Below are 21,196 nucleotides of genomic sequence, written 5' to 3'. Positions count from 1 at the left end.
TTAAAGGTTGGGACAGTATCATTGTTCTTGGTTCCTTAATGTAATAAGCTAATTTTAATTTAGGTCTCCAAGCTCAGTTTAGTTTTTTCCAATAATTAATGACAGGCAAACATTTAAGGTTTGGGTTCTCAATAGGGAAAAAAAATAACCACTCAGTTTAGGGCTGATGTTGAACAGCTCAAGCACATGCAATTGTCAGTTGCATATTTCCTCTGGAAGTCCAAAATTATGTTCAGAGACCTTTCCCTCTCATTGTTTCCAAATGACTCGTGTGTTCTTGTTCTTTTTTTTTTTCTTATTAGACATCTTCATTTCCTGCCAAGTAAAATGAATTATGTATCACCAAGACTAGAGGAGATGAGCTAAACACAGTAACTAAAATTGAATAAATTTTTCAATCATGATTGCCTTTGGATCTGTGGTACACCAGCTGCCAATGAGCAAAAAAGCACACCCATGTTGATATATCTGTCTGGTAAACTGAATATTTTATTTCTAATTGGAATTAAAATGTTGTGAAATCTCAAATAATGTGAAAATGTATAATATTTAATTCTATAAATTCTGTTACAGGCCATTGTTCTGGAAATGTTTGATATTCTTGAAATATAATACAGCTAAATTATAATACCTAACTGCGATGTTGACAATTTTATAGATTTTTGCTTTTGTGAATTAAAAGAAAATGTAATTTGAGATTAAAGAGTTGATTCTTTGCTCTTTGAAGGGATTAAAATATAAGAACATCTGACAGACATAATTATAATGCCTGATTATAAGGGATATTTTGATTTTTACTCTTTTTATTTATTTCCATTTTTTGATGCTAGCCATGCTCACTGAAAGTCATGTTTTTTAAAATACCCAAGGCTGCATGCTAAATAAATCAATTATTTGAACTTGGGTACTATTAGTTTGGTGGAATTAAATGTTCCATTTAGGACAAAATATAAAATTTTAATGTGTGAGAAGTTTTGTAAAAGAATGCAGGAAGTCTAAGTATATTAAACATGTGATGACCTGAAACTAGTGATAAGTGAATGAAAATGGCAGTAAGTACAGGAAAACCCTAAAAATTCATGACTGCTCAATAGTTGTAGTTTCTATGACAACGTCTCCATAAGTGACACAAATGCATAGGGAGCACCAGGAGGTGAGCACAGTTTGTTTTGAAAGCAGTGTTTGGGTTCTGAATGTGATACCTCTGGCCCTAGTTGAGTGTTTTTACGATATCTTCAATATGCTGAATGTTTTGCTCTGGCTGATCATGTCTTTCATTGGGATGAAACTGTTGTCTTTTATTCAAATTACTTTAAAACTCTTTGAGAAAGGGATTATGTAGGTTAAAGAAGAGAACTAATACCTGTAAGTTAAATCTTGTCAGTTTATCTTGTCTATTGTGTCTGTATATATATATATATATATATATATATATATATATATAGACACATACATATTACTATGTGTTTTTACGCATCAAAAAATGTTTCAATTTTTTCCTGAAATTCATAATGTATGGAATCCTGCAAAGGGCTTGGCCCCCCTTCTAGGCCTTCTACCCTATGCTTCCAGGATAGGCAATGGACCACTGTAATTCTACATTAGGACAAGCATCAAGAATGAATGAATGAATGGACAAATGAAAACACCATATTTTTAGCACTTAGTAAAAATTAATCAGACAATTATGGCTAAGTGGTACTCAGCCTCAAGTTAAAATCACCTTATGGTAAACTGTAAATATATTCAGAACAAACTGAAAGTGAGCATCAGTACAAACAAGGAAAACATATTTTTACTTATTTTTGTTTTGTGTCATCAGTCACTTGTCAGCTAAAACATATTACAGTAAAAAATTTGAACCCATAAAGAGTATGTCTATCAGGAGCCTCCCCAGTGGTGCTTTGGTAAATTGCCATGTGCTCTAGCCACTCTAGCAATCTGTGGTGGGAAGGCCCAGGGAATACAAATTGGCCTGTGTTTTTTTTTTGGATGGGTGAGATGGCTGAGTCTCCCAACCCCCTAAGGCCATAGCGACACCTATGGTTAGTTCGACTCCTACAGGGCTGTGGGTGAAATTGGCCGAGCAGCACTGCACGGGTTTGCTTGTTATGTTGCCCAATGAAGCCTGCAGCCCACAGAGCCAAGAGAAGTGGGTGGCTGACATTGTGCACTTTGGAAGATGTGTGTGACTGCATTCACTCCTCCTGAGGTGTGTGTTGCCATCTTCAAATACACTTACAACGGGTACAGGACCTAACCAAAAATTGTGAGAAAAGGGGTTAAAATGCAAAATAAAGTCACAAATTCTATCAATATTCCTTTCCACCAGAAGACAATAAGTGAATTCTTTTCACATCGAATAAACATTTTTTCATCTTCGGACTAATATAGTGTGAGAAAGTTTGAGTGTGTGGTGATGATAGCAATAAAGTCACCTCTCCAAAGAATAACTGGGATGTAAGAAACAGAGCACTGCTTACTAAAGAATTTCTCATAGAGCTGCTCTTGTCTCTGAATGCCTTCTTGTTGCTTTAGTTTTGATGTATGGAATCTGAGCTACTAATCTATACCTGTCAGGACCAATCATTGTCTTTGAAATAACCCTATTTGATTCCCTCTGTGATCTGAATGGAAATAAAAATCACTTCCTGACAGCTAATGGCATTGAAGTGATACGTATGATACCTGCCTCCTCCGGGTCAAGTCTTCGAAGCCTGCTGCATGGAGCATGTAGGCTGGTTGCTAAGCATGCAACATGGCCCTCAATATTTTACAGAAATAAAAAAGTAGGTAATTGTCGCACAAGTTTTAATGTAGATAAAAGCGCCATAAAAAGGCCCTCAGATACTTTGACGCTTGGCGGCACAGTCATCTGTAGAGGGAACTCAGAAAAGATGTGGCAGATTTCACTGACTTTATGCTGACATGAATGAATTCCACACCATATAATAGTTATCCATCTGCATGTAGCATTGTTTGAAGACAGTGAGGCAGAAACTGCATACAGTGGAAAATGTCACTGAGGAAATACTGGCTGGGGCTTCAGACTGCAGCATATGGTGCTGGATGCACATGGATTGCATGCAGCACTGAAAATGTCTTCATAGTTAAAAAATCTCCATTCCTTCATAACTTAGTGATGGCATAATAAAACCCTCAGTGCTTCTATAGTAGCTTCTATTGTAAATGCAATACATAGTTATCATGAGAGTTCTTTATTTATTTGTTTATTTATTGGATGGGGAGGGGGGTTAAAATTAATTTTCTGCAACTTTACTTCACAGTAATGATTTATATTGTTAATAATACTCTTAACCCTTTCAGGTTAGTACATACGATGTTTCTTACCCCTCTGGCATTTTTTCCAATACCATTTCTCAGGCTTCATAACTGAATCATGTGCTTTTAAGTATTTGTCCTTAACTTGGCATTTACCAATGCCATTCCTGTTTAATATAGCTATGTGATTAATTTAATGACACACTTCCTGTTGACCATTTTTTATTTTTCTCTGCAAGATGGCAAGAAGGTTTTCTGCCACAGAAGTTGTGAAATGTATAACAGACTAGATGGAAAATGATGACAGGGATGTTTAAAGCGCGGAAGTTCATTACACTAGTGGGGGACATGGTGGTGTGACAGGTTTGGTCGGTGCCCGCTGTGTGGTGCGTCTGGGGTTCGAACCCTGCTTGGGGTGCCTTGCAGCAGACTAGCGTCCCATCCTGGGTGTGTCCCCTCCCCCTTCGGCCTTGTGCCCTGGGTTGCAGGGTCAGACTCCGGCTCGCCTCCGGACAAGCGGTTGTTAACGATGGAGGGATTCTAGGAGTAATGTGTCAGAACAGGATAACGCTAACAAAAGGGTATTTAGAAATGTGATCATAAAAGAAATGGTCAGTCACTGATATTGTGCCAGAAAACTTTGTGCAGCTTATGTTACTGGAATAGAGCAACATAAAAGTTATCCTGATCACTGTACTGATAGCTGAGCAGTTCCAAAAAAACTCACTATTGTGCATTTCTTGTTTTTTCATTAAAAAACTTGTGATTGGGGATTGTAAAACTTTGTGGGGTTAAAAATTCGGGGTTTTAGTCTAAGCGGGTTAAAGCCAAACAAGAAAGCAAGTAAGCACGCAGGCGAGCCAACAGAAAAATACATCTGTTTGAGTCTCAGCCTACATAATTTACATTTATTCATTTTGAAGACATTTTTTTCTCCAAAGCAACTTCCAATGAACTCTGTGTAGTGTCATCAGTGCACACGTTATTCACCGAGGTGACTTACACTGCTAGATAAACTACTTACAATGGGTCACTTATCCATACATCAGTGGAACACACACTCTCTGTGACTCACACACTATGGATGAACCTGAACAGCATGTTGGAGGACTGTGGGCAGAAACCAGATCACCCCAAGGAAACCCATGCAGACATGGGGAGAACATGCAAACTCCACACAGACTCAGCAGGGATCAAACCCTTGTCTTCTCAGACCACCAGATGCTGTGAGATAGCAGCGCTACTCATTGTGCCACCCCAATAATGCCGTTTAGCATTTTGTACATGTAGACATATACTGTATGTCTTAGCACAGATATCATATTTTACTTCTTTAATTTTGAAGTGCAAGAAGGATAACTCCTTTACAGCTACCAAATTCATCAAGTGTCACCCAGATTTCTAGGCTTGCCTACAAAAGCATTTTTGATGTGATGGGTTATGATCCAAAGTGAATAGGGACTAATTGGCACAATATAAATACTGTTTAAATGCTGTAGCAGTATGGAGATTTTCCTGTTTGGTTCTTTAGTACCTGTGCAGTGTGTATAATATTGTGCCAGTAACTATTTATATGGAGCTCTTGTCTGTTCCCATCAAAAAGAACATCACACTTCCAGCAGCTTACAGCCACCTGGCATCACATGTTGTACTGTCTCAGCAATGACAGCATCAGCCTCAGAGTAGAACACAGCAGCCTGTCCCTGCTGTGAACTGAATTACATGTAGAAAAAGTAGCTATGCAATATTCGAAACCTATGATGACTTCAATAAATTACATTATGAGGTCATTTCCTCCTGTATGCAGCAAACTCTACTGTAGAATCAAATAACATCCACAGCCAACATTGCATTATTGAAGTAATTTAATAAGTTGGAACAATATGTGTTTTATTCACAGAGGCTGGGAAATGTTATTGCTAATACACTTTTTGATATTAAGGTTCTGTATGTTTCTCTTATGAACGTGTCTACTACGAGGTTTGAAGAAGTTGTATATGTGCTTTATAGAGCATGGCAGTCTACATATTTCATTAATTGGTCTAGTTATTTCATGCACAGGCCAAAAGATGCAAAATCTACGTACAGAAACACTGTCCCACCCTAAAAGATGGGTGTACAATCCTATGTTTTTAGTGTATATGGCAAAAAGAAATACTTCTATGCCCGTGTTTCCTAACTCCTTAGTCACACGTCATGTTTTCCCACAAGCGATTAATAAGCTATTTATTCCATAGAATATAAACATACAGTTTCCAGTGAATTCAACTGCCCCACCTCACCCCATCCCTGAAGCCATCATTGTAACGTTTTGTACACAAAGGAGGAAGAATTTCATTAACTATGACACTTGTGTTGTTTGCATGCACAGTTTGGATGCTTTAATGTGACAATCAATACTGCTTTAAGTTGACAGTGTAAGGGTCCCTCAGCATTGGTTCAGTCTAATTACAGTTTGGAAGTCTGGATATTAGGCATTTGATTCTATCATCTTTTATCTTTCATACAATGATGATAAAAGACAATATTGCATAAATCTCAGTTTGTACTGAGTATAAATATGAAGTAACTACAAAGATCAAAGCATTTCTGCAGGCCTACAGAAAGCTTTAGCTGTGTATTAATAAATAATAATAATAATGATGATAATAATTCGCAGTATCTTAGGATATGGCCAGTTATCAGTCCCTTATAGTACAAAGAGCATGGCATTAAATATATACATATGTATTTGTAACAGAGCTTAAAAATGCTTGTTTTCTTTGTGTATGTAATTGGTGCTTTTGGTTGGGATGGGAATTTGATGATGTTATTTTAAGGTAAGAGTGGTCCAATTTCCCAAAAGGTCCCAAAATAGTCATATTTAGTTATAGTAGTCATTATAAGATCCTTGCAGGCCATCCACTGTAAGAGAAATGCTTCATTAACTTGATCAAAATACCATTAATACAATATTCATCTGCCAAGTATTAATACATTATTCATAATGATTCATCCTAATGTGGTCTACTGAGGTGGCTAGAAATAATAATAGCAGTTTTTCAACAGAAAACGCACCAGAAACCTTCATCAGATTCATCAGAAACCTTGAGAGGTCAATGGAATTAATTAATGATAAATGCAATAAACAATTTGTTTTAAAATTAATATCCCGTACAGTACACTAGTTTTACAAGAATGAATGGAAAAAAAAAAAAAAAAAAAAAAAACGTTCCTTCGAAGCATCCGCAACCTTTCATGAGACCAAGTTATTTCTTTCTTCTACATTTCTTCAGTACACAGCAAAATCACACATCAGATAAAGATTTACAGAAAAATCAGTTAGGACTGCAGTTTGAGGGGGTCTGTCGTACACTTAGGGAAGAGGCTCAGCATAATCTCACGCTAGGGATGCAATATTAGTACTACAAGTTTTGTTAAAAACAAACAAGCAAAGCACACAAGAGACTACAGTAAAGGTCACAGTAAAACAGACAAGGATAAACTCACATCCAGATCCAGAATTCAGTGTCATTGCAATGCAGCATATCTTGGACAGGTGCACCAACCCATCTGAAGGTTTTCACTCCAATAGCTGCAACAGTGTTTGTACACATATGGTCCTGCTTTGTGATGCGTCTAGTCAGTATGGAGACTGGGACCTTAATGCAGCCCAAGGGCTAAACAAAACCAAGAAGTGCTGGTTTATCTCTTTCTCATAGCCTCGAGTGCAACATTTTAATTTTAACAAGGGGCAAACCTTCAGTTTCATTGGCAGTGCACATTTGAAGACGAAGCTTTTTTTGTTGCTGAATATGTAATTTGAAGTACCATCCAGCTTTGGGTAAACAGTCCAGAGTTAAGTACTATGATCAAGGGTGTTACAGCTAAATGTGGGAAATAAACTTGTGTCCTTTGCTTACAAGGCAATAGCTCAAAAGACCGCACTACCTGTTGTCCCCACTGTAGCACCTGAGGGTATCGTGCTTGAGGGAAGGCAATAATACACCTCCTAGGCATTGAGCACCAGATTACATTTGTTCAACCAGAAAACTATGTGCTGCCCTAAGTTTCCCTGTTTATATTTCATTTCATCAATAATAAAGAAATAAAGAAATATGTGACAATACGCATGTATTTCTATATATACATCTGTCTATCTATCTATACACACACTTTCTGAACCGCTTGTCCCATACGGGGTCGCAGGGAACCGGAGCCTGACCCGGTAGCTCAGGGCATAGGGCTGGAGGGGGAGGGGATACACCGAGGACGGGATGCCAGTCTGTCGCAAGGCACCCCAAGCAGGACTCGAACCCCAGGCCCACCGGAGAGCAGGACCTGGTCCAACCCACTGCGCCACCGCGCCCCCTCTATCTATCTATCTATTCATATATAAAATTAATAATAAATAAATCATGATGATTCAGTTAGTTCCATGAATTACTGCAAGATTTCCTTGTACTCTGGAGGTTTTAGAGTTTACACACAAACACACACACATACACACACACACACACACACACTGTCTGAAACCGCTTGTCCCAGGTGCGGTCACGGCGAACTGGAGCCTAATCCAGCAACACAGGATGCAAGGCCAGAGGGGGAGAGGACACACCCAGGATGGGATGCCAGTCCCTCACAAGGCACCCCAAGCGGGACTTAAACCCCAGACCCACCAGAGAGCAGGACCGGCCAAACCCGTTGCGCCACCACACCTCCCAGTTTCAGAGATTAATGTTTATTAATTGAGTTTCATTAAGTAGCTGGTCTGGTAACTGCCCAATACACAGATTACATATAGTAAAAATTCTATTAAAAAAAAAAAAAAGTATATATATATATATATATATATATATATATATACACGCTAATCAAAATAATACCAAATTGTAACCTTTTTGGGGAGGGGGGGTGGAATTCATTAGATTCCCTAGATAAGTATTTATAAATTAGACTACATTTAAATTCCAGTGTGCAATGCTTGCCACTGAATTAGCATAATGTAAAAAAATAATAAAATTAAAAGCTAGTGAAATAGCCTTTGGAATGTTGTTTATTTACCTAGCCAGGAACACTTAAGTAGAAAAAAGAAACCACTTCTGGCAATGCACAAGTGACATCACTCACAGGAAGAGGCACTGAAGATAAAGTATTCATTTGTTCTTATTTTTGATGGCTTTTGAATAATTCAGAATATCCTGAGATATCCGTTTCTGTCCTGATTCCGACACACATCTGTTTCTGCATCGATGAGGAAGTTTCTTGCCCATAACAAACTAAAACAAAATGAATAAATTAACTTCCCCCGACTGTGACGCTGTCATTGGCTCTATCCATCACTAGTTGCAGCAGTAAGTTTAGCTCGGAGATATGCCTAATTAAAGTTTCTATGATAAAATAATTAGCCTCCCCTGTAGACTGCACAAAGCAAACTTCTATTCTAATTGTACAACAGAAAGATAAGAAACACCAGTCAGCATTTCACAATTGCTTGACTTCGGAGAAACCATAACTTGTGTGTTATTAATTTTTATTTTCTTTTAAGTCAGCCTACGTTGTACAGTGAGTCAGCTAGAGGAAGATCAGTTCATTCTGCCTGACAGTGGGTTGTTATGAAAACTAATGAGAGGATACTTATATCCAAGAAAAACATAAATTGAAACAGATAATATTACGAAAAGGGCAAGAATTGTAAGTGAGGAAACTGGAAACCACATGACGTCTTTAAAGGTGTGGTAAACAACATTTATGGTTCACATGCCAAACTCATTATAGTGCCAACATGTTATTTCATCAAGACACTTGCAGGGGCAAAGGTGTGTATACAGGTGGTCCTCAAGTGATGATGGGGTTATGTTCCGCGAAACTCATCGTAAGTCGAAAATGCATTTAATGCACCTAATTCACACCTCTGCATGACAAACGGGGAGATGCGGATTGCTGCCGCTACCCAGCATCATAAGAGAGTATCACACCACGGCTAGCTATAGCTTGCCCGGAAAAAAAAAAAAAAAATCGAAGAACAGTTTCTACTGAATCTCTATCGCGAGCTCACCATCTTAAAGTCAAAAACGTCATAAGTCGAACCGTTGTAAGTTGGGAACCAACAGTACTACTGTCACTCCCCAGGAACAAGCAGAGCGGTAACACCTGCAGCTGATTGATGACACCAGGGATAAAAGGAGTCCTGAATCCAAGCCATGAGGCGGATTCTAGCAATCGCCCTAGTGGCCTTGCAGTTTCAGCGGTCTCCTCGTAAGCTTCGCACCCTGCCTGGTTTCCTAGCTCTTGGTTCTTGACCCTAACTTGTTTTCACCGACTATCGAGTTTGCCTTGCCCGCATTGTGACGTTCGAGCCCCAAAGACCTTCGCCTGTCCCTGACCCACGAGTTTTGCCTTGTCCCACGAACCCATTCACGAAATCAAACCCCCACTCGGGTCCAACAATCACCTGTCTCCAGTCCGTTTGTCCGGGCAATGACAACTAAGTAACTTACGATTAGATTCTAAACCCATTTATGCAGCTGGGCAACTGTTACCATTTCAGGTCAAGCGTACTTCAGCAAGTCTGGGGCTGTTCACCTTTACTGTCTAGACTGCTCTGTGGGGCATTTGGAAGCTGTTGTTTCATGTGTCTTCGAGAATAGTGAAGGTTCACTAGGAATAAGGAGATCCAGGACAAAGACTTCTGCAATTTTCATGCTATACATGCAGACCAACATCTTGGGAAACAAAAAAGCAAGGGATAGAGCAGCTTCTGTCACTTTGTGTATCTTGAACACGTGCAGTCACTGCCCTTCTGGCCTCTACGGACTGCATCTGGCCGTTATGCCAAAGGGTACAGCAGAATGGAGGCTGCAGCAGACACATCTTCCAGGGACCTGTTACATCACCCTGCTTGGATGTGGACGAGGGGTTAAAAAGGATCTGCTGAAGGAAAGAAAACTAACTCTGTCTGAAAATTGAATCAACAACAAAAAACTTTAGGGCATGAAAGGTGCAGTTATGCATGAATAATATTTCTTTTTGCCGCGTTCTGCTGCACACTGGCCATGTCAAAAATAGATTAATCGCGTTCAGCGGCAAAACACAAACATGATGACTAAATGGGAAGAGTGTGACTAGGTTTGGCTGCAGAGCAAGGCCAAGAATGTCCATCATGCTCACAGTAGTGTAAATGGTTATACCGTTCACAGGTGTTTAGGGACAATTATCTGTCATCTACTGTACCAGTGCTGAGATTGATCTATTTATTTCACGCTATGACATGAGGCGTAAGGCAAATTTGACAGATTGACATACAGAGGGAAGCAAGCAATGCTGAAAAAGCTACAGACCTTTAATTGCTGATGTGATTTTATATACAACATTATAGTATGAATATATTTAAAACTTTATCAAGCTTTCATGGGCTTTTAGACCACATTTGGTCTTAGACAAATTTATTGCTAATATTATTATCAACATATCTAAAAATGTTATTTTTCCAATTAACTATATACATTAAAGCCTGCAAACTGGAAAAAAAATACAAACAGAAAACTTAGGGGAAAAACGTTCATGGCAGCTGTGAGTTTTTGGGTAGACAAACTAGTAACAAAAATTCTGCTAGTTAACACCATTTTGTACAGGATAACTACATTTGTAAAAAGATCATTCCTGTACTCAAAGTGACACATAATTGGCATTGACCAGATGTACAAGGAAATCCGCAGGGCCAGGACTCAATGAAATGAGAATAAATGACACTGCCAAAGTAGTCGTAGAAAAATGATGATTCTCTTTCAGAAACAAGAGAAGACGTACTTGGGAGAACATGTTCAAAATTTATCTTTTGTTTTCTCTGTTTGTGGATGAAGTAAACTTTCTGAAAGTATTTCATGGTTACCATGTGGAATCAGCTTGCTGGCAAGGTATCTTTTACATTTCCTTCCATCTGTTTTCCTGAGTTTAAGGTAACCCGTGAAGTTTTACAGCATTGCAAAGGTGGGAATATTACTTATATGTAAGTTTTTGAACCATGTTTTACAAGTGAGACATCTATTTTGACTTTTTAAAGGCTGCTGCTGTCATCATGGTGTTTGGGAAAAAAAAGGTGATATATTTTGGCATTTGTATTGATTAACAGTGATGCATCAAATCCTCTGGATTGTGCTATGGGAAGTGGGTTACAGTCTATCAATTTGTGCAGGGTTTGGGTGTTCTAAAAATCACAACACTATCACACACTTAAAATCACAAAAAAAAAGGAAAGAAGCAATAGCCATTTTTTATTTATTAATTTTTTTTTTTTTAAAGGCAGCCCAGGGTTAGCATGGTATAAACAAGTAGAATATAGGTTTGGGTGGCCAGAGAATGACAATACTTGAAAACTGCAGAAATGGTCAAAAGCCCAGAGAGAAGAAGTTTATTGAGCAGAAATTAAAAGTCAGGTGCATACAGTGAACCTATTCCTGTTGAGATAAACAAGCACAGAGAATGTCAGCGGAATGCTGTAACAGAGCACTACTGCAAGAGATTCTGTGAGACAGAAAGGTTGTAACATTTTACTATAACTGCCCTGCAAGCAAAGCTTTTTGTTGTAATTCATTATCATTCACTACATTTTTTTGGATATATTTTAAAAATCAATAGCAAATTTCTATGTAGCATCAAAGAATGGATTTTCCAGTCAGGCAATTCATTTTCACAAATGGCAGCATTACCTTTGAAAACAACTACTTTCTGTTGCAACACACACTCACTTTTAACTGCTCATCACCTGGTCAGGGTCATGGCAGTCTGGGGGTGATGGGAAGTTAGACCCTGGACTACCAGGCCATCCCAGGGTAGCCACACACATTCACATATACAGTAAGACTTTGGTCAGTTCAGGTTGTCCAGTTCACCTAAGCTACATGTCTTTGGACTGTGGGAGGAAACCAGAGCAGCTGACGGAAACCCTGGAAGACAAAGGGAAAACATGCAAACTCTTTAGACTGAACTGGATTCAAATCTACATCTTAACAGTCCAGGTGTTGTGAGGCAGCAACACTGCTGGCTGCACCACCATATGGCAACAGAAATGATGATAAAGTCAAGGGGGGGGGGGATAAAAACTAAAATGCCACAACTTCAAGGCAAAAATGTGTTTATCATAATATTTAATGTCTGCACAATGTTTTCTCTGTGAAATTAGCTGAGTTAGGGCCATCTTTAGAAAGAAAAAAGTATACCCGTATTCCATGCAGTTTGTGCTTTTTTATATGAAACAATGCAATAAACAATTTGCTTTAAATGCAAATTTCTTACATTTTTTGTGAAGTTCACTTTTTTCATTTCAGAGGAATGCTTTAGCAAAACATACAAATAATTAAATCAACTAATTCTTTAGAAACAAAGTATTTTCATATAGCTCACATTTACTATTCTTCAGTATCATTTGCACTGAAATAATATGTACTAAACAAACTTGGCTCTTCAGCAGTCTAATGATCCCCCACAGCTTCAAGGATGTTATGGTATTGAAAACACTTGTTTACTTGATATTTAAGAATGACCTAATTTTAGTGAAACATAACCTATTTGGTACTACTACACCAAAAACAAACATACTTTGGGTTATTTGACATTGCAATTCGATGACTGAAATAGTATCCGTGACCAAATAGTAGAAGTGAACATGAACACCTATTTCATGGCTGCACTCCTTGTTGATGTGGTACCTGATTATTAGCTCAAGGCCTGGAAGGCTTCATAATCTACAGTGAAGGATTATCAAAATAAAATAAACAAATTAATAAAAAATTAATAGCCTGGAGAAGCAAAGCCTCTGCCTCCCTTGAGAACTTGTGTTTCCAAGCCATTCACATACGTTTACACACATTCTGTATATTGTATCTAGATTTAATTACATACAAGTGTGCATAATGGTATGAGTTCGAATGCACATTGGCGGCAGGCAAGGCAACTTTAAAATCGTGTTATTTTTCCTGAAATATAATGCGTGAAGATTTGCATTTTTTTTTCCAGAAATGCCCACACTTGCTTAGTAACATTTTACAGTGTCTCACTATCTGCATTTCTTTTTGTCAGCAGAACGGAAGCTAGGGCGAGGGATCCTGCTTCTAAATACATCTATCTTTCTGAAGCTGACGGCAGTCAAAATGTTGCACTGCTGTGTTACAGTTAATCACGGCAAGACAGCTTGTTGAGTTGAAAATGTGCTGCCTTGTACAGTTTAAATGTTTTATCTCCTGTGTCATTGCCTTTTAGCTTGTACGCCCCCACCACAATTAATGTTTCCAATTTTCTAAGCTGATCAAACACGAGGCATAATGGTTTATTCGTGGTGCGAGCTCTCTGTGCAAGTTCAACCTGCAGCGCTGAATTACTTTCCCAATTGGTCATTATTTAGGAACGGCAGAAGTCAATATAAATATGGGAAGCACAACAATGAAAATCAGGGCTTGCTATGCAATAATATAAATGATCAGAAGAACAAGGCAGGACATGGTGATCTTAGTTTGACTTCTGACAAATCAATACTCACTTAAACTGTGACAGTTTCATAATATACGGGGGTGCACCCATTTTTAGTGCTTTAAGACATTTGCAAATAAAACCGCCACATCAAGATTGTCAGTGAAACCCTGCAAGATTCTTCTAAAGAACTGAGAATCTTGGAGCATCTTTGAATTGAACACTATAAACATGGGTTTTACAGTTAACCTTTCCCACACCTGTATATACAGTAAGTTGAGATCTTTTTTATTGTTTATTTTAAAAAATCTATAAAATAAAGTACAGGTGGTCTCCGATTTATGATGGTTCAACTTTATGATGGTGAGCTGGTGATAGAAATTTAGTAGGAACCGTACTTTGAATTTTGAATTTAGATTTTTTTCCTGGGCATGCGATATGCAGAGTGATACTTTCTCACAATGCTGAGCAGTGGCAGAGATCCGCATCTCCAAGGCTGTCACGCAAAGGTGTGTATTAGGTGTATTAAATGCATTTTTGACTTATAATATTTTCGAGTTCCGATAGGTTTTGCAGAATGTAACCCTATCGTAAATCAGGCACCACCTGTACTAACATTAGCTAAATGAAAGGTACATATTTACTTGTAATTTTCAGTTTTTTACAATCACTTGCAAGAATCTGCCATTTTTCAGTAATGCATTAGTAAAAAAGGATTCTGTTTTGTATTTTTTTCTTGCACTGTAATAATGTAACTGTTTATTTTATAGGAATACAATGTTACATTATATATCTACTGAAAATTTTACGTTTTCTATTTAGCATATCTTAAATACAAGGCCTGAGTCTGTAGATCTGTGTTTATTATTTTCTTACATTTAACCTGATCTAATGTCATGTCTTACAGTCCATTGGTACTGACTTTGATGGAACCTCACATGGAAAACAAATAAACTATTTGTGGACTGATTATTTCTTTTAATACACTGTATTGATTGCCATCAGGAATCTGCTGTACTTTTACCAGGGTTAGTTGACAAAGGTGTTGAAGAAATGTCTCAGATTTTTGCTATGTTCTTGCAATGAATTTAAAACATTGTTTTACCTAGACACCTAATAGGAAATGAGCCAGACAGTTATAATAGAGTATATGTCATACTGAACTGCTTTGAGTAGGCTGTCAATCATCTTCAGGGGAAAGCACCAAAAATGTAGCAAAAAGGTATAATATAGGGGATTGGGATGGTCTGAATGAATAAAAGCTGAGGTGCAAAATAGGCATATATCTTTGTTTACACTAGGTCGTGTCACACCAATGCTACTATGCTGTTTGTTTGACTTCTGTCTAGAAATTACCCAACTGGATAACCTACATAACTGTGCATTTTTACCAAGGCAAGATATTTCAATACATTCTGCAATGAGTTCAACATATTGATGACTAAGAGGCCTGACAATATCCATATGACAACCTTTGGGTCAGTCATTAGATTTCCGAATATAGCTGAAATGGGTTATTCATGCATCCTCTGTAAATTAATGCAGAAGTCTGTAGTCATTAAACTGAAAAATTACATGCATTACCATTCATTGGCAATGTTTGTTTATCACCATTCTAATTATGTCACTGTACAATAGGACAGTGCAAAGGTCTATTGTCCATGAGAATTTTAAATGGTATGTTGTTGCACATTTTTTTCATTATTTTTGACTCCACCTCTGGAATCTGGCACTGCAAAACAAACTAAAACAGAAACAAAACAGAATTGCTAGTCTAGCAGGCATAATGGGAAATATGCTGGCATAATATACAGTTTTGATAATTGTAATTTGTAGAACATGAAAGCCTTGTCTGTGTGGCTTGTGATAAGGCTTGGTTATGGAGGCTACTGTAGGGCAGTCGCTTTGAGGTGTTATTTTATTGTTGGACGGTCTTGCCAAACTCCACTTTCAGATGAACAGCTCCATGAGCTGGAAGGCCCACAACATCAGTCAAATTCACCAATACGCAAAACACAATGTTTAGAACGAGATGTGAAATATTTGGAATGACTGGAGAGAACTGGGAACCGCTACAGGTCCTGTTCAGTAAAAGTGAAATGCAAAGGCGCCCATCATGGAATGCCGCGGGGTATACTTATGTTTGCAATTTGCGAGCTTCTTTGCATCTAAATTAAGCAACATTTACTGAATGCACAACGCCTCACACATTAGTGGTGAAGAAAACAAAACCTTACATTTATTATCTACATTTATTATCATTATACATCTTGAATCCTTTAACACAGCCAATTTCTTGCATGGTTAAGCTACAATACACAATATGATTTGCAGATTCCAAAATGCAACAACAAGATGAAGCGATATCTTACAGTGAGATTTTAAGGTAAATGGAAAGTCTACGGGATAACACAATCTACTTTTAAGCAAGAGTATAAATCAAAATAACGTAACTGTTACGCTCTCCTTCAGAAGGGAATACATTTTTTTTTTCACTCTAAATGTCTAAGTATGTAAATAGGTGGCGTATTTGCTAGTTGCTCTGGATAGAAAAACTCTTTAAAAATATATATTGTACTAAATTTTTCTTAATTTGCTGAAGAACAAATGTTGCCTTGAATCATTTAACTGCTTTTTTTAATTCATTTGATTGTGCTCCAAGCCATTAGTAAAGTTTATGTTTTGATAAAAAATTTAAAGAATTGCAGTTATAAAAGAATAACATTTTAAGTAAAGATGAAAAAAATAATACTGAAATACGCACACAATATCTACAACCGCTTGTCCCGAGCAGGGTCATGGCAAACCAGAGCCTAACCAGCAACACAGGATGCAAAGCTAGAGAGAAAGGGGGCACACCCTAGACGGGACACCAGTCCACTACAAGGTACCCCACGCAGGACTCGAACCCCAGACCCACCACAGAGCAGGCCCCCGCCAAACCTGCTGGACCGCTACACCCCCTCAATACTGAACCCACTAAATGAAAAGATATGAACCCAGAAGACCATTGTTGTCTTTTGAGGAAAGGTCAATCAGCATATTCCGGAGTGCACATTATTTTGAGGATGTTAACATCTTTCCTTGGGTTTCATAACTGATTGTCTTAAGATTTACATTTTTGCGCTAGACTATTTTTTCTTAAAAGGGCTGCTCATACACTAAAATGGAAATAGGACAAACAATAACTCAGACAGAACTGTTTTCACTTTTAATTTTCAACATTTTATGTCCTGTTATTTGCAATTAATTGATATAGTTTGACTCATACATTATTCCGTGACCGTCTTTAGGCTAAGAATAATAAATTAACCAGTTGCAATTTGTAATTGTATTATGTAAACTGAACAAGTTGAAACATTAACATTTAAAAAAAGTAAAGCTTTTCTAAACTCACTTTCATTTTAGGATTTCATTATACATCATGTGTGATATACTTCTAAGTGTTCATGCTGAAATGACTATTGGTTATAGAAAAAACTACAGACCTACAAGAACAGGAAACTACAGAAACCATCATTTTACCTTTCAAACTAATTCAGCTGAAAACAGAAACAACAGAATAGGTTGGTATTACGCAAAGCAGACCAACTCAAATCAGAACATTTTTTTTTTACATGAGCTTTATTATTTTCTTGGGTGACTGGGACTGGCAGTTTGGTAAGTTACACATTCCCATTGTTCCCTAGCAGTCATCAGTCCGAAGTGATCTCATTAGGCACATAATGCCCAGGTGCAGACAATTAAACCCAAACAATTTTACAGCTCTCACAGACTGAATGAAAAGGGAGATGAACACTATGCAGCATTCTGACCCTGTTAATTTTTTAAATTTGCGTATTTTGTACAAAAAAATTTAGCTATTTATAATGATTTAGCCATTTTATAGCTGGATAACTTTTAAGGGTATCTAGGGTACTGGAGCAGAAGGAGATGTGACCTGGGTCCTTTGCATGCAAAATGTCTGCTGTAACCATTGTACTACCTGTCACCTTCTAAGTGTACTCTGTACTGTGGTCAAATACATGTAAATAGTGTATGGTGCTCTGTAGTGGTGCTTGATATGGGGTTGAAAACCATTGGGAACATGTAAAATAGCAGCATCACACCACAGCCATGCACCATCTACTGTGCAGCATAAAATCAATAACAGCTGATATAGTGCTGTGTAGTTTGAACATTCAGATATAGCAACAAGCACTTGCCATCACTGAGTCATTAGCAACGATTCAAAACTGCACACACTTACATAACTACATGTTCTTGTCATATGCAAACCTTTATTAAAAAAAAAAAAAAAAACTTCATCTACTATGCAAAATATGTGCATTGTTTGAATTCTGTGCATTACTCACCCATGAGCATTTTTTACTTTAAGACCTGGCTTTAAAGAATTTTTTAGTATTTTGTAATTATTCTGGGCAGGAACATCAAGGAAAAGTTCTATTCCTGCACAAAGCTGTTGAAATATCCTGAAGTAAAACTTCCCAAATGCTCCATTGAGGTTAACATTCACTTGGTTTAGATCTGTATTATTATGATACCCTTTTTCGGTCTAAAATGGTTCGGTCCTTCATAAAGAAAGAAGGCTGTTTAAAAGGTTTTCCGTTCTCTGAGAGGGTGATGTAGATTTCTGCTAATTGTGTAGCTGATATATGTGGTGTACTGTTGTAAATATTATATATGGTATTTGTTTGGTTTTCCTCACTTATTATGATACTTTAATGAATAGCTTTGGTACTCAGAGAGTTGTTGTGGTTTACCAACGTCTAAAAGAAAAAAGAATGTTCACCACACACCAAGACACAATGTTTCACACAATTGCCTAACGTTGAACAAATGGAGAAGAAAGGTCTTAAAATCATATTAGTATATCACATTAGGGGCATTTTAATACACACACACACACTTTCTGAAACCGCTTGTCCCATATGGGGTCACGGGGAACCGGAGCCTACCTGGCAACACAGGGCGTAAGACCGGAGGGGGAGGGGACGCCAGTCCGTCGCAAGGCACCCCAAACGGGACTTGAACCCCAGACCTACTGGAGAGCAGGACCCATCCAACCCACTGCACCACCGTGCCTCCTTGCATTTTAATGCGTACTTAAAAATTTTAACATAGAATAAACTAAATATTTTGGTATTACATTCAGGGACAGGAGGCTGAAGTTAATATGTAAAACTAGAGCCATGGAGATAAATGAAGTTAGTCTGTTAAGAGTAATTGTTTTACAAAGACAGACAAAGGATATCTATCACTTCAACCCACAGGTATTCTGCTGGAGTGGCAAGGGAAAATACTGGCAAAAACTTAGTAACTCCCTGTTTGAAGGAATGTTAGGCTGCCTTTTTAAAAATTTAAAAAGGAGACATCGTTCTTTTCTTTGCCTTTTTCATGGTCGTCTTTACTTTCCTTTTCCTTTGGGCTGAATTTCCAGTCAGACCATGAAGCATAAGTATGTAATATGCCAGTAGGGTCTCAATGGCCAATTTCTCCATCAGATGATTTTACAATCTCAGCCCTGGGAGCGACAAGGACTTCAGAGTTCCTGAAAGTCCTCTTCACCTTTCTTGGTACCCTTTTGAAAGGTGTTTATATATCATAAGAACTCTACTTGCTTACCTGTTGCCATCAGTGTTGTTTGCTTATTAATAATGTAGAAATGGTTTTCATCGCTCGGCCAGAAGTTTTGATTTTATTTACTTAGCTGATGCTTTTTCCTGCAGAGTGGTTTATAGTTATTAACTCATTTATAGAGCATAGAAATTTTTTATCAAAGCAACTCCAAATAGAAACCTTGCTCAAAGATATTGCAGTGGGGTGGGATTTGAACTTGGAAACACCAGCTTTAGAGGCTAGAGCTCTAACCGCTGTGGTGCCTGCTGCCCTGGGATTTGAAGGTTATAGTTTTCAAAAAATAGTCGGCAAAGATAACTGTCAGTCAATGTCAAGCATGTTCTGGGAAATGTGTATGTGTCTCTGGAGGTCATTCTGTTCCTTTAATGTTTTTGGCTTCTTATAGCACCTGGGAATCAGAATATACTCCCTAACTGAATGCCACAGATTCCTAGCATAAAGCCATACTAAATTTTTAAATATCAAAATAAATACGGAGGGTTGATGTGTGTGGTGGCGCTGCAGATTTATCCAGTACCTTGCTGTTTGGTGGGTCTGTGGGTTGAGTCCTGCTTGGTACCTTGTAATGGACTAGTGTTCTGTCTGAGGTGTATCCCCTTCAGCCTTGCACCCTAGGTTGCTTGACCAAACTTGCAACAAGTGGTTGTTGATGATGGAGTGGAATGACTTCCATTCTGTTGTTTGTGGTTAGCATTTCTCACCCTCTTGAAGTATAAGGCATCTTTTTCAGGACAGGCACTTTATGGACAAAATGTATGCACAAAAAGAACTTACAGAGACCAAAATGCAAATAGTGCTCCCTGCACTTTACAAATGCCACCTACAGGTTAGATAGCTACTGCTTTAAAAATCCTTTCAAAATGTTTTGAAGTCTCAGATTCCTCATGGTGGCTTAGTAAACATATATTGACATGTTATTATTTAATTTTTTGTACAGTCTGGTTTAACTGAGCTATTGCCCGTCAAAAACTGCGAAGCCATGTACAGACATGGAGATTGGGATTGATTCAAAGGTTTTTTGGCCCATTTCAAAGCCTCCTCCCTTATTTTACTCTCCTTATGTCCAATTTTAGCTTGCTAACACAAGGTTTTGTGCCAGAAAGTGACAGAGGTGCTAGTAGGATGCAACATAGATTTAGAGGTCTCTCATTTTAATAGTGAGTAACGCTTTAAGGACTGAAGTGATGGGACTTCTCAGTAAGGGTGATGTCATTAGTATTGAGCGGTGCAGCAATAGACAGTTGTCTTATTATGTCTCAATGGATGCTGCTGAAGTATAACTCTCAGAAGGCAGGAGATAGATTTCAAAGACACACAGGCTAAGAATAGTTTTGTAATACACCATAAGCCTTCAACTTTTCAGTCATCAGGACCTTACAGGTATATTCCAGCAAAAACTGCAAAAGAAAACAACAGGTGGCAGAGTCCATAAGCAGAAATCATAAATATTGTACATTCTGTTGTAATTCACTGTCACAGCTATCAGTGTGTTGAATTCACATGGGTGCTTCAGTTATTTAAAATCTAATAAGGTAAAGGATGGAATAAGTTCTTTAAACTTATTAAAATTAATATATTACACAGAACATGGAGTGTCAACATTCACAACACACTTCACAACGCACATGCGCAGGGAATTTTAGTTGCAGTATTAATGTAAAAAAAAATTCTAATTTCTTATTGAGAATGAGTATTTCCCTTATAAGGGGGTGTGGTGGCGCAGTGTGTGTGTGTGTGTGTATGTGTGTGTGTGTGTGTGTGTGTGTGTGTGTATATTTCCCTTATAAATATTTGATTACTTGATAGACATTCCGGATCTTCTTTGCTGTTT

The sequence above is a fragment of the Scleropages formosus genome, chromosome 4, assembly GCF_900964775.1.
Source record: "Scleropages formosus chromosome 4, fSclFor1.1, whole genome shotgun sequence".
NCBI lineage: Eukaryota > Metazoa > Chordata > Actinopteri > Osteoglossiformes > Osteoglossidae > Scleropages > Scleropages formosus.
Note: the sequence above shows the minus strand (reverse complement) of the source record.